Source organism: Oncorhynchus masou, chromosome 24 (assembly GCF_036934945.1).
Source record: "Oncorhynchus masou masou isolate Uvic2021 chromosome 24, UVic_Omas_1.1, whole genome shotgun sequence".
Taxonomy (NCBI): domain Eukaryota; kingdom Metazoa; phylum Chordata; class Actinopteri; order Salmoniformes; family Salmonidae; genus Oncorhynchus; species Oncorhynchus masou.
The window spans coordinates 82600016-82612879 of record NC_088235.1 but is presented as its reverse complement, the minus strand read 5'-3'; the positions used below and the strand labels follow the sequence as shown (position 1 = coordinate 82612879).

The 12864-nt window shown below is 42.3% G+C and overlaps 1 protein-coding gene across 3 annotated transcripts in view; it reads left to right on the top strand.

The window, feature by feature from the left end:
* zgc:92140 (uncharacterized protein LOC447854 homolog) overlaps positions 1 to 12864 on the top strand; it is a 31863-nt gene that overhangs the window by 4176 nt on the left and 14823 nt on the right. The window contains exon 2 of one of the 3 annotated variants that reach the window (XM_064935258.1): positions 11347 to 11505. The exons of the other annotated variants lie outside the window; for them this stretch is intronic. The gene's annotated coding sequence lies outside the window, so the exon portion shown is untranslated. The remainder of the gene's footprint in view (positions 1 to 11346; positions 11506 to 12864) is intronic. 3 annotated transcript variants of the gene reach the window in all.

Genomic DNA, 12864 nt, shown 5'->3' with positions numbered 1-12864 from the left:
ACCCCAGCATCTCTACTTGCACATTTGTCTTCTGCACATCTATCACTCCAGTGTTTAATTTCTAAATTGTAATTATTTTGCCACTATGGCCTATTTATTGCCTTACCTCCCTAATCTTACTACATTTGCACACACTGTATATAGACTTTTCTATTGTGTTATTGACTGTACGTTTGTTTATTCCATGTGTAACTGTGTTGTTTGTGTCGCACTGCTTTGCTTTATCTTGGCCAGGTCGCAGTTGTAAATGAGACTTGTTCTCAACTAGCCTACCTGGTGAAATAAAAATATGTATATTACATCATTAATGCAGCTGCTTTCATTTTTGGACTCACCTTGTTGTGCTGTCCTCACTTGAACAGGAAGGTGGTGTGGCGGTCCTTGTGGGCAAATTTTGTCACCAAACTTTGTCATCAAAGTCTGTCGTTCTCTGTATTTATAAGTGCTGTCAAGACAACTGGAAATAAACAAGGTTGAATCATGACGTCGGTGATCTTCAAGTCAGTCAGAGCTCTAGAAAGAGGCCCGAGTTCCTGACTTTTTCCAGGTTGTCTTGAACTCGCTAGAGTCTGAGATTTCCGAGTTTCCAGTTGTTTTGAACACGGCAGAAGTCATGCTGGATTGATAGCATGGCCAATGTATTCAACCTTTTCTGACCCATGGTGTTGCGTGTTTATCCTTTTAAGCTTGTAGAAGAGACGCTTAAACCCAGACTTAAACCACACACCCACTCAAATTAATAGCAGGCTAGTGATTGCTTTGCAGTGCTTGCAGTTAGTCACTGATTCCTTCTAAACCGCTCATTGTTGAATTTGCGGTTACCAACTTATTTAATGTTTATGTCCGTTACCAACTTATTTAATGTTTATGTCCAATGGCCGATGAGTACCGATACGTTTTATCTATCATTTCTCTTCGATTGAAAAGGGTTTGCCAGTATAGTGTCAACTTTATTCATTATGATGACTAAGATTTTGAAAATGATCAGTCCAATGTAAGCTACTGTAGATACAATGATTTCAAATCATGTTATATCTGTGGCCAATGCCCTTGAACCTTCTTTGATGTACACTTCTAATGTAACTTTATGGCAGCACCCAAGTGGCCTGAATTGTTTTAGCTCTCCCCCCTAGATTTTGAGCCCAACCACTTTCAGATCAAATGGCCTAACCTCTCCCCCTAGCTTTTGCGGTGACGTAGGGTCCCCATAAGTGACAGAATACTGAGTCAATCACGGTGCAACTAGAGAACATTACCAACCCCTACACTCCATATTTTCAGCTTGCTGCCCCACCCCCACATAAAGCACTGAGCCAGGCTGAAACACCTGCGTTTTGGATCTGCCTTACTCAAGAAAGCAGAAAAGAGACCATGTTTGTATGTAACTTTATTAACTCAAAGATGTGTTTTTTTAAATTGTTTGCAAACTGTTATGACAACTATTAATGCCAAAATAATATTTAAAATATATTACATTTTTTTGCTAAACATGAATGATGTGTCGCCATTGAATTTTTTTATTTTCCAGACATTGAAGTTTGGTTCAATTCAGACTCTGAATAAAAGGTGAAAATACATATTTTCCAGGATGTTGAAAATACATATTTTCCAGATGTTGACATCAGGTGTATTTTTGTTTCTGAATGAAGGTTTTTTTTGTGTAATTTATAGATGCTTATGTTTGGACCAAATCAAGGCCTGTCCAGACTAGAGGTTGACCGATTTTATGATTTTTCAATACCGATAACGATTATTGGAGGACCAAAAAAAGCCGATACCGATTAATCGGACGATTTTTAAAAGCATTTGTTTTATTTGTAATTATGACAATTACAACAATACTGAATGAACACTTATTGTAACTTAATATAATACATCAATAAAATCAATTTAGCCTCAAGTAAATAAAAAAACCTGTTAAATTTGGTTTAAATAATGCAAAAACAGTGTTGGAGAAGAAAGTAAAAGTGCAATATGTGCCATGTAAGAAAGCTAACGTTTAACTTCTTGCGTCGAGCAATCCCGGATCTGGGATTCTATTTATAGCCTCATGCTCATTAGCATAACGCAACGTTAACTATTCATGAAAATCACAAATGAAATGAAATAAATATATTTGCTCTCAAGCTTAGACTTTTGTTAACAACACTGTCATCTCAGATTTTCAAAATATGCTTTTCAACCATAGCTAAACAAGCATTTGTGTAAGAGTGTTGATAGCTAGCATAGCTATAAACCTAGAATTCAGCCAGCAACATTTTCACAAAAACAAGAAAATCATTCAAATAAAATAATTTACCTTTGAAGAACTTCAATGTTTTCAATGAGGAGACTCTCAGTTAGATAGCAAATGTTCAGTTTTTCAAAAAAATATTATTTGTGTAGGACAAATCGCTCCGTTTTGTTCACGTTTGGCTATGAAAAAAACCTGTATCCAGTTATAGCCTCAAGCTCATTAGCATAACGTAACGTTAACTATTTATGAAAATCGGAAATGAAATGAATGTGCTTGCTCTCAAGCTTAGCCTTTTCTTAACAACACTGTCATCTCAGATTTTCAAAATATGCTTTTGAACCATAACAAAACAAGCATTTGTGATAGCTAGCGTAGCATTTAGCGGGCAACATTTGCACAAAAAAAATGGATTCAAATAAAATCATTTACCTTTGAAGAACTTTGGATGTTTTCAATGAAGAGACTCTCAGTTACATAGCAAATGTTCAGTTTTTCCTGAAAGATTCTTTGTGTAGGAGAAATCGCTCTGTTTTGTACATCACGTTTGGGTACCAAAAAAACAAACAAATTCAGTCATCAAAACGGCGAACGGTTTTCCAAATTAACTCCATAATATCGACTGAAACACGGCAAACGCTGTTTAGAATCAATCCTCAATGTGTTTTTCACATATCTTTTCATTGATATATCGTTCGTGGTAGTCTCCTTTCTCCGGTGAATCGCTTGTAAAAAGAGGTGCAGTTAAAGATGACACACCAAATTCGACGGAGGACACCGGGCGGACACCTGGCAAATGTAGTCTCTTATGGTCAATCTTCCAATGATATGCTGCAGACACCTTGAGAAAACGATAGATCGGGCAGGCTCATTCCTTGCGCAATCACAGCCATATAAGGAGACAATGACAAACAGAGCCTCAAAAATCCTACTCATTTCCGGGTTGAAGTTTCATCTTGGTTTTGCCTGTAGCATCTGTTCTGGGGCACTCACAGACAATATCTTTGCAGTTCTGGAAACGTCAGAGTGTTTTTTTTTTTCAAAGCTATCAATTATATGCATAGTCAAGCATCTTTTTGTGACAAAATTGCGCTTAAAACGGGCACGTCTTTTTATCCAAAAATTAAATAGCGCCCCCATAGATGTAACAGGTTAAGTTCCTTGCTCAGAACATATGAAAGCTGGTGGTTCCTTTTAACATGAGTCTTCAATATTCCCAGGTAAGAAGTTTTTTTAGGTTGTAGTAATTGTAAGACTATTTCTCTCAATACCATTTGTATTTCATATACCGTTGACTATTGGATGTTCTTATAGGCACTTTAACAGTATAGCTTCCACCCCTCTCCTCGCCCCTACCTGGGCTCGAACCAGGAACACATCGACAACAGCCACCCTCGAAGCAGCGTTACCCATGCAGAGCAAGGGGAATAACTACTCCAAGTCTCAGAGCGAGTGATGTTTGAAACGCTATTAGCGCGCATCCCGCTAACTAGCTAGCCATTTCACATCGGTTACACCAGCCTAATCTCGGGAGTTGATGGGCTTGAAGTCATAAACAGGGCTGTGCTTGAATCACTGAGAAGAGCTGCTGGCAAAACACATGAAAGTGCTGTTTGAATGAATGCTTACGAGCCTGCTGGTGCCTACCATTGATCAGTCAGACTGCTCTATCAAATCATAGACTTAATTGTAACATAATAACACACAGCAGTTTTTTTTATTTAATTGTGCACCATTTAGGTTCTGCTATTTGATTGGCGAAACCTGCATGATGTAAAAAGTGCCCGTCTCATTGCGTTGTCGTACATTTATCTCTAGCCTGTAGGCTACAGAAAAGTCCACATACTCTTTCTACCATACCTTATATCTGCGACATGATTTATGTTTCTTTTTGCCAGAACGTTGGTGGAGCGCAGCAGCAAAATCTCTCCAACAGCACCCTGGAGAGGAGTGCTGGGAATGGACAAGCAAAATACTTTGCACCCCTGCTTTTGACAGTGGGCACTGTTTATCACCGGGCGGCATCAGCGCTCACCGAAAAGCCCATATGCCCCTGGTCCTCATCCGTTGAGGAAACTCTTCCTTTGAAGTCAATGAAAGCTGCTTCACGTCCAATGGCCAGGGTCAAAGAATCGCGAGGTTCAATTCTTGATGGCTGACACTCGCATTCATTCTATCTTGTGAATTGGAATAATGAAATCAAGTTGATTTTGGTTGCATATGGCCTCGATTATACACCACTGGGCATTTTACTAAGATTTATGAAGTCAATAAGCTGCTACTACTAGCTATCTAGCCAGCTACATTGACTAGCTAGGTTCACATTGTAAACAAAAGCAACTTTATTAATTGGAGAATAATTTGGTACAACCACTAGCAAAAATGAGTATTTGTGGAAAACTGGACCAAAGCTATTGTACTTGCGCACAATCAATTAATGTGGTACATACAGTAGGTGGTACATACTGTTATTATTGGGGTTCTGTGTGTCCTGACTGCATGTGTGTTAGTACCTCTGCACATGCTATTTGTGGTAGTCGGTCATTGGCATTGCTGAGTGGCATTTGGTTTCAAGTTAGGTGTATTGCAGTACAGAAAGCACTAGGCCAGCACAACCGGATCCCTCTAGGTACTGACTCACAAAGCTCAGGCACTGCATGATGCATATTGCTGTGAGTGTTTGTCTCTCCCCCCACTCTTGAGTCGGTGTGTGTATAGAGTCCAGTGGTACCCTGGCCTGCCCCATGTATGTCTCTTCCTTTTGGACAGAGGTAGGATTGAGCAACACCCAAGCCTACCTGGTATAAACTAGAGGTCGACCGATTAATCGGAATGGCCGATTTAATTAGGGCCAATTTCAAGTTTTCATAACAATCGGAAATCGGTGTTTTTGGGCGCCAATTTATTATTTATTTTAAAACCTTTTTAACTAGGCAAGTCAGTTAATAACACACTCTTATTTTCAATGACGGCCTAGGAACAGTGGGTTAACTGCCTTGTTCAGGGGCAGAACGACAGATTTTCACCTTGTCGGCTCGAGGGATCCAATCTTGCAACCTTACAGTTAACTAGTCCAATGCAATAACGGCCTGCCTCTCTCTCGTTGCACTCCACAAGGAGACTGCCTGTTACGCGAAAAACAATCAATCATAATCACTAGTTAACTATACATGGTTGACGCTATTACTAGATATTATCTAGCATGTCCTACGTTGCATGTAATCTGACTGAGCATACAAGTATCTGACTGAGCGGTAGTAGGCAGAAGCAGGCGCGTAAACATTCGTTCAAACAGCACTTTCGTGCGTTTTGACAGCAGCTCTTCATTGTGCGTCAAGCATTGCGCTGTTTATGACTTCAAGCCTATCAAGTCCTGAGATGAGGCTGGTGTAACCGAAGTGATATGGCTGGCTAGTTAGCGCGCGCTAATGGTCGTTGTGTTGCTGGTTCGAGCCAAGGGAGGAGCGAGGAGAGGGACGGAAGCTATACTGTTACTCTGGCAATACTAAAGTGCCTATAAGAACATCCAATAGTCAAAGGTTAATGAAATACAAATGGAATAGAGGGAAATAGTCCTATAATTCCTATAATAACTACAACCTAAAACTTCTTAACTGGGAATATTAAAGACTCATGTTAAAAGGAACCACCAGCTTTCATATGTTCTCAGCAAGGAACTTAAACGTTAGCTTTCTTACATAGCACATATTGCACTTTTACTTTCTTCTCCAACACTTGTTTTTGCATTATTTAAACCAAATTGAACATATTTCATTATTTACTTGAGGGTAAATAGATTTTATTGATGTATTATATTAAGTTAAAATAAGTGTTCATTCAGTATTGTTGTAATTGCCATTATTACAAATTTGTTTTATTATAAATTGCCCGATTTTTAATCGGTATTGGCTTTTTTGGTCCTCCAATAATCGGTATCGGCGTTGAAAAATCATAGTCGGTCGACCTCTATAAACGGTATATATCAAAATATATGGTATGATTTTTGCCTTGCGGGGTCTGCTGTGGTGCGTGCCAAGCTACTGCTTATAACTTAGATTTCTTAGGTACGATAAGTTTAACATAAATGAATTATATCCAGCTCAGGGATATGCATTTGGTTTGCTAAGTGTCTAGATGTCCAGATCAAGCCTCGTGGTTACAGCAGAGACATTCAATCCCCTCCTGGTTCAAGATCCAGGTATTTTATTTATAGTGCTCCTTGTGTGCACATTCGATAATACCGTATACCCTGGTATGGTACAGAAACGGTATGGACATCTGGATGTCACCCAACCCTAGGCAGAGGGACTTTGCACATATTGCTTGTTGCTGTAGCAAGAGACCAATTCACCTTTTATTCGTCACGTGTCGAATACAACAGGTGTAGACTTTACCGTGAAATGCTTACTTACAAGCCCTTAACCAACAATGCAGTTTTAAGAAAAATTAGAGTTAAGAAAATATAAACTAAAGTAAGAAAAGCGTAACAATAACAAGGCTATATTCCGAGTCAATGTACATGTTAGTTGAGGTAATATGTACACCAGCAGTGCAGAGTAGTGCTGGAGCCTGGAGGCGTTGCAGAACAGGGCCCCAGAACAGAAAATGGGTGTTGCTCTGTTGCAGGCCAGATAACCTGGACCACACGCTATATATGGATCTCAGAGTATAAGCAGATGGGACACAGAGAGCCTACTAGTTTGCAGTGCAACAACACAAGATAGTGACATGATCTTCTCACAAAATGTTATTATAATTTGACAGGAAATATGCAACACCATTTTGAGACATGATTCTGCTTGCTTGCACCTACTTAAAGGGAGCCCATCTTCCAACTCTATTCTATTATTCAGGTTTTCCACCCTGTAAATGAAATAATAATTACCATACAAACCCACCCTGGTCAGTCACACACAGGAAGCTGGTTCACCAATTATCCTGCTGCAGAGACTCCATTAGATCCAGATTGAAATATACTGTATCTGATGCAGTGGTAATGATTTCTAATGAACATTCATGGCCATACTGTGTTTGTCCGCCCAGACTTGTCAGAGTGATTCGAACGGACCTGGAGCAGCTGAGTGAAAGAGAGCAACGAGGGGTTGACCTGAGCTCTGCTGTTTGTTGATCTGGGAGGGCATGTCTAGGAGGGAGCAGGGAGCCACTCTAGAGAAGGTGATAACATGGTAAATGAGTTAAAACACTACTGTACCAGGACGGTGATACAGTCTGATACACAGGCCAGGCCACTGTGATAATAAGTCCATAAATAGGGTCAAGAGTGTAACCCTGACCACATGACATGAGAGATCTCTGGCCCTACTGTAAAACTCCTGTCCCTAATCCTCAAAACTGCCCCATTGGGAACACTGGGGCTCGCATTCATTCTGTGGCTTCAGCTCGCCTTATAAACAAAATAAACCATCACACAACACATTACACACTACTCTACCACAACATATCTACAATCCAGAATCCATAATACAGCAGTATAACAATGTTAGTGTGCCTGTGTGTAGAGTGTATGCTAGCTTGCGTGTGTGTGCCTCAGTGTCTCTTCACAGTCCACGCTGTTCCATAAGGTTTAGTTTTATTCAGTGGTTTTGTTCACATTTTACTGGTTGCATGAGTTACTTGATGTGGAATAGAGTTCCATGTAGCCATGGCTCTATGTAGTACTGTGCGTCTTCCATAGTCTGTTTGGGACTTGTGGACTGTGAAGAGACCTCTGGTGGCATGTCTTGTGGGGTGTACATGGGTGTCTGAGTTGTGTGCTCGTCGTTTGAACAGGAAGTTCAGTTCTTTCAACATGTCAGTACCTCTCACAAAGACCGGTAGTGATGCAGACAATCTCTCCTCAACTTTGAGCTTAGAGGGATTGAGATGCATGTTATTGAAGTTAACTATCTCGTGTATATTTAAGGCCTAGCTGTGCTGCTCTGTTCTGGGCCAACTATAATTTGCCTCTCTCCCTCTTTGTGGCACTGGACCATATGACTGGGCAGTAGTTCAGGTGGGACAAAACGAATTTGTTTTGTTGATAACAATGTCAAGAAAGCAAAGCAGCGCTTTATTACGGACAGACCTCTCCCCATCTTAGCTACTGTTGCATCAATATGTTTTGACCATGACAGCATTACAATGCAGGGATTTACCAATCAGTTTAATCTCAATTTGCTCAACTTCCACATTATTCATTACAATATTTCTTTTTGAGGTTTAGTGGATGATTTGTCCCAAATACAATACTTTTAGTGTTTAAACTAGTCCAAAATATTTCACTTCTTGCCACCAATTCTAAAACTGACTGCAGCTCTTCTGTTGCAGTGATTTCACTTGCTGTGGTAGCTGACGTGTATAGTGTTGTGGCATCGGCACACACAGACTTAACCCAGTGCCGGTGGTAGGACATAAAGATTGACAAAAGGTGGCTGGTGGCTCCCCGTTAAGAGCAGTGACAACCCTGGTTCCCGGAGACCGTCCCTCTGTTGGTTGGGGACCCGTGGCGGGTTCCATGTCGGTGATCTATTATCCCAGGCGTACGGGAGCGTTTGGTCGGGGACCCGTGGTGGGTTCCATGTCGGTGATCTATTATCCCAGGCGTACGGGACGGGACCCGTGGCGGGTTCCATTGTGATCTATTATCCCGGTGAGCGTTTGGTCGTGGTGGCGGGTTCCATGTCGTTTATCTATTATCCCAGGCGTACGGGAGCGTTTGGTCGGGGACCCGTGGTGGGTTCCATGTCGGTGATCTATTATCCCAGGCGTACGGGAGCGTTTGGTCGGGGACCCGTGGTGGGTTCCATGTCGGTGATCTATTATCCCAGGCGTACGGGAGCGTTTGGTCGGGGACCCGTGGTGGGTTCCATGTCGGTGATCTATTATCCCAGGCGTACGGGAGCGTTTGGTCGGGGACCCGTGGTGGGTTCCATGTCGGTGATCTATTATCCCAGGCGTACGGGAGGGAGTGTTTGCCACTCACGACGGCAGACGAGAGCTGTGTTTAGCCCCTGAAAGGTTGAATTTTGACGGCTAGGGGTTTACCCTCGACCGTGATTACGACGATACAGTCGGTGCGTGTGTCTTCTACGAGAGGGTTGTATATGTCTAAGTCGCGTGCGTTTCAGGGTTGGTTTATCCTTTTCAGAGTTCTTTGGTAGACATTTTGTTGCTTTTGCTTTTCCAACAGGGCCTTTCTTTTTCCACATTGCAGATTTATATGGCTGCCATTTCGGCATGTCCCGATTGACGGCCCTACTCTCGTGGCTGAGCGTGATAACACAGTTTCCAGGTTATTGCTGGAACCTGTGGGTTTATGCCGTGGACAATAGACTGGTCAATGCTATGCAGAAGATGTGCACCTTTTACTAAGTCACGACCAGATGTCCTGTTGTTTTGGACTTGCGGTTCCTTGTCTGAGCGCTGACATTTCAGGCTCGCAAGGTAAGTGTTGTTTTTGGATCCATGGGGTCTCTGGACATGGGCTGCAGTGGCAACGGGTCAGTGTGCATAGCCAAGTTGCAGCAGGTTCTGGTTCCCTGTATGGTGCTCTGACAATTCAAGTGTCATGAGGCTCTGACGCCATTTTGGAGCCTGTGTGCTTGGGCTACCGTGGGCCTCCTATCCTGGTACCCTCTCAGCCGTCTTGCAGCATGATTGTATGTCCCCATAGTATGTTACAGAGTGACCGACTGAAAGGGAACGTGAATATAACCCCTGTTCCCTGAAGGAGGGAACGCGGTATGACATTTTTTAGGACCGCGCCGTCAGGGGTTTTTTGCTCGTTCCGGTGAATATGATCAGTTGTTGACTCCCTATAGTGTGTCCGGAACCAAATTCACCATTCATTTTCTGTTTACAAGGTTCACTCAAACATTGTTTTAAGCTTTGTTTTACTATTGGCAGTTACAGCTGATTTTGGGATTGTATATCGATTTGCTCTCCTTAAATATGCCATCTGATTTTATTTGTTTCAATCTCTGAATTGTTTCATCTAACTTTTCGCCGCCAGTTCCTGATATCAGGACATAGAACCTACAATCTGTTTCCTGAACTGGCCTTGTGTGCATGTGTACCCAGCTGGCGCACACACAAACATGTCTACCATTTTCCCTGGCTAAACTAGCCTGCTAGCTGAACTATGCTAGTTTTTGTCCTCATTGCCAAACTTTATAAATACTGTACCCTTCAAAGCTCATGCTAGCTATACAATCATGTAACAAAAAATGAGCTGGAAAGAAACTTACATTTCTGTATTGTTTTGTTGTATAGTCGTGAATGGATCGAGACTGATATCATTGCTACTTAAAGCGGATCCAAGTTCAGTTTTAAGAACCACCGGCGTCATTGGCTGGACATTTCTGACTGGTCTTGGAACTGTGACAATGGGTAGCATCTCCCCTCTTGGCTCAATGGAATATGTAGTGATTTTTCCAACATAGCCAGATATGTACGCATTCTTGTGCCCATAACCTTTTTTCAACTGACTATCATATTTGGTGATTTAAATCAGACTTTATTAATATGAGTAATCCAGGAATGTCACGAGTTAATTTGACACAAACTTGTGAAGGGAAAAAAGCAACTGTACAGATCCCAATGGTAAAATGACTTCTGGACATTAAGAGTCCGCGGAGCTAGTCCTCCTCGCCAATCTGTACCTCGTTCCTTTCTTAACTGTACGTTTTCCTTTTTCTGAACCTCTCTCTCTCCTAAGAAATTGTCCATATTTCCTTTCGCTCCTCCGGGCTGTGACTGAACACTAGGTCAAATGAATCTGAACTTTAACTCGACATTAGATTTCAATGACTCTTCTGATTAATGAGGTTATTAACAGTGGCCTCTGAGCTCTGGTCATTCACTCCTCTCTCTCTTTCCTTCTCTCCCCCTCTCTCTGTCATGCCCTAAGCCACAGAGCAGACAGCACAGGAAATACAGTGAGCCATACAGCCATCTCATTTTCAATTTGGCTGGTTTTATTGGCCAAACCAAAAAATACTCCTGTCCTGGTGCCAACGTGTACGCAACAATATGTCTTGAAACTTTTCCGTTTCCTTTCTGTATCTGACTGACTGACTCTCTCTCTCTCTCTCTCTCTCATTGTCACATGACAGTTCTCCCAAACAGAGGATCTGTTATTTGTACATCGTCCTCCCTCCCTCACAGCCACTTCTTCTTGTGCCCACTACAATGGAGAGAGAATGAGAAGAGGTGCTCCAAGCAGAACATGAGAATGGAGACGTGCACAAAGAACAATAACACCACACTCAGAGGTATTCTTTCTCTGAGGGTGTACAAGGTTACGTGTGTGTGTGTGTGTGTGTGTTGGCACAGCTTGCCGGCTTGTCAGGCTGATGTAGTGTTTAAACTGAGACGAGAAAGCGGCGAGGTACATGGGTTTGCTGTTGGCTAGTGTAAATATTATGGTGATTTGGCTCAGGAGTTGTCCTTTTGTGTCAGAGAGAGACAGAACGCAGGGTTTCTTAGTTTCAGCCCAGGTCCCACCGCTGACTCTGTCCCTGTCACTGTCATCATGGCTGACGATAGGCCTCAGAGACCGGGCCTTTAACCATACTCTGAGGCCCTCCTTTCGCTCCTTCCCTTTCCAGGATAGGCGGGCCCGCCCAGCCAGTTTTTCAGGCTCTATGGTGGCTGAAAGCTCCTGGCACAGCTGTGCATTTGAGAAGGTTCACACACACTACTGAGCGTGTGTCTCTTCGAACATGGCATTTTACAACACACACACACAGAGCATTACTCTACCTGCAGGTCTGTGAGTAGTGGAGCTGAGGGGATATGTGTAGAAGTGCACTTGCATAAACACGTGCACACAAGCTTCACTAATCAAATCACATTATATTTGTCACATTTGCCGAATACAACAGGTGTAGTAGAACTTACCGTGAAATGTTTACTTACAAGCCCTTAACCATCAATGCAGTTCAAGAAATAGAGATAAGAAAATATTTACTAAATTAACTAAAGTAAACAATGTAATATGAAAGTAAGAAAATGACAACAATAGCGAGGCTAAAAACAGGGAGCTTGTGTGCACGTGTTTATGCAAGCTTGCTTGTTCATGTACACATACCCCTCAGCTCCACTACTCACAGACCTGCAGGTAGACTGAGACTGTGTGTGTGTGTGGTAAAACACTAGAATGTGGCTTGTAGCTTTTTGTTGATCCTTGAGTAAAAAGCATGATGTAAGCAGGTGTACAGTAGTTGTAGACCTTTGGTATAATGCAGAGAGAGGCCTAACGGCAAAATACTGGAAGTGGGTTTGCAACCTGCATATTTGTTAGGCCTAACTATCTCTGCCCTTGCAACGTGTGTGTGTATTGATATCAGATGTGTGTGTGTGTGTGTGTGTGAGTGCTGGATCTGGCTGGTGTCAGGGTCTTAGCTGGCAGCGTAAGCTTGTCCCATTGACACCCTTCCGCATCTGTTCCTAGCTGACAGGCCTGCATTGTCCACATCCCCTCTGCAAACTCAACGCTCTGCTCTACTAACACACAGCCCAAACACTATTGACCTGGCTATGATGGCACATCGAGGACAGTGAGATTCCTAACTAGACATCCATTCATTGGAACTGGAATTTTCACACACTTATGGCATACGATTCAGTCA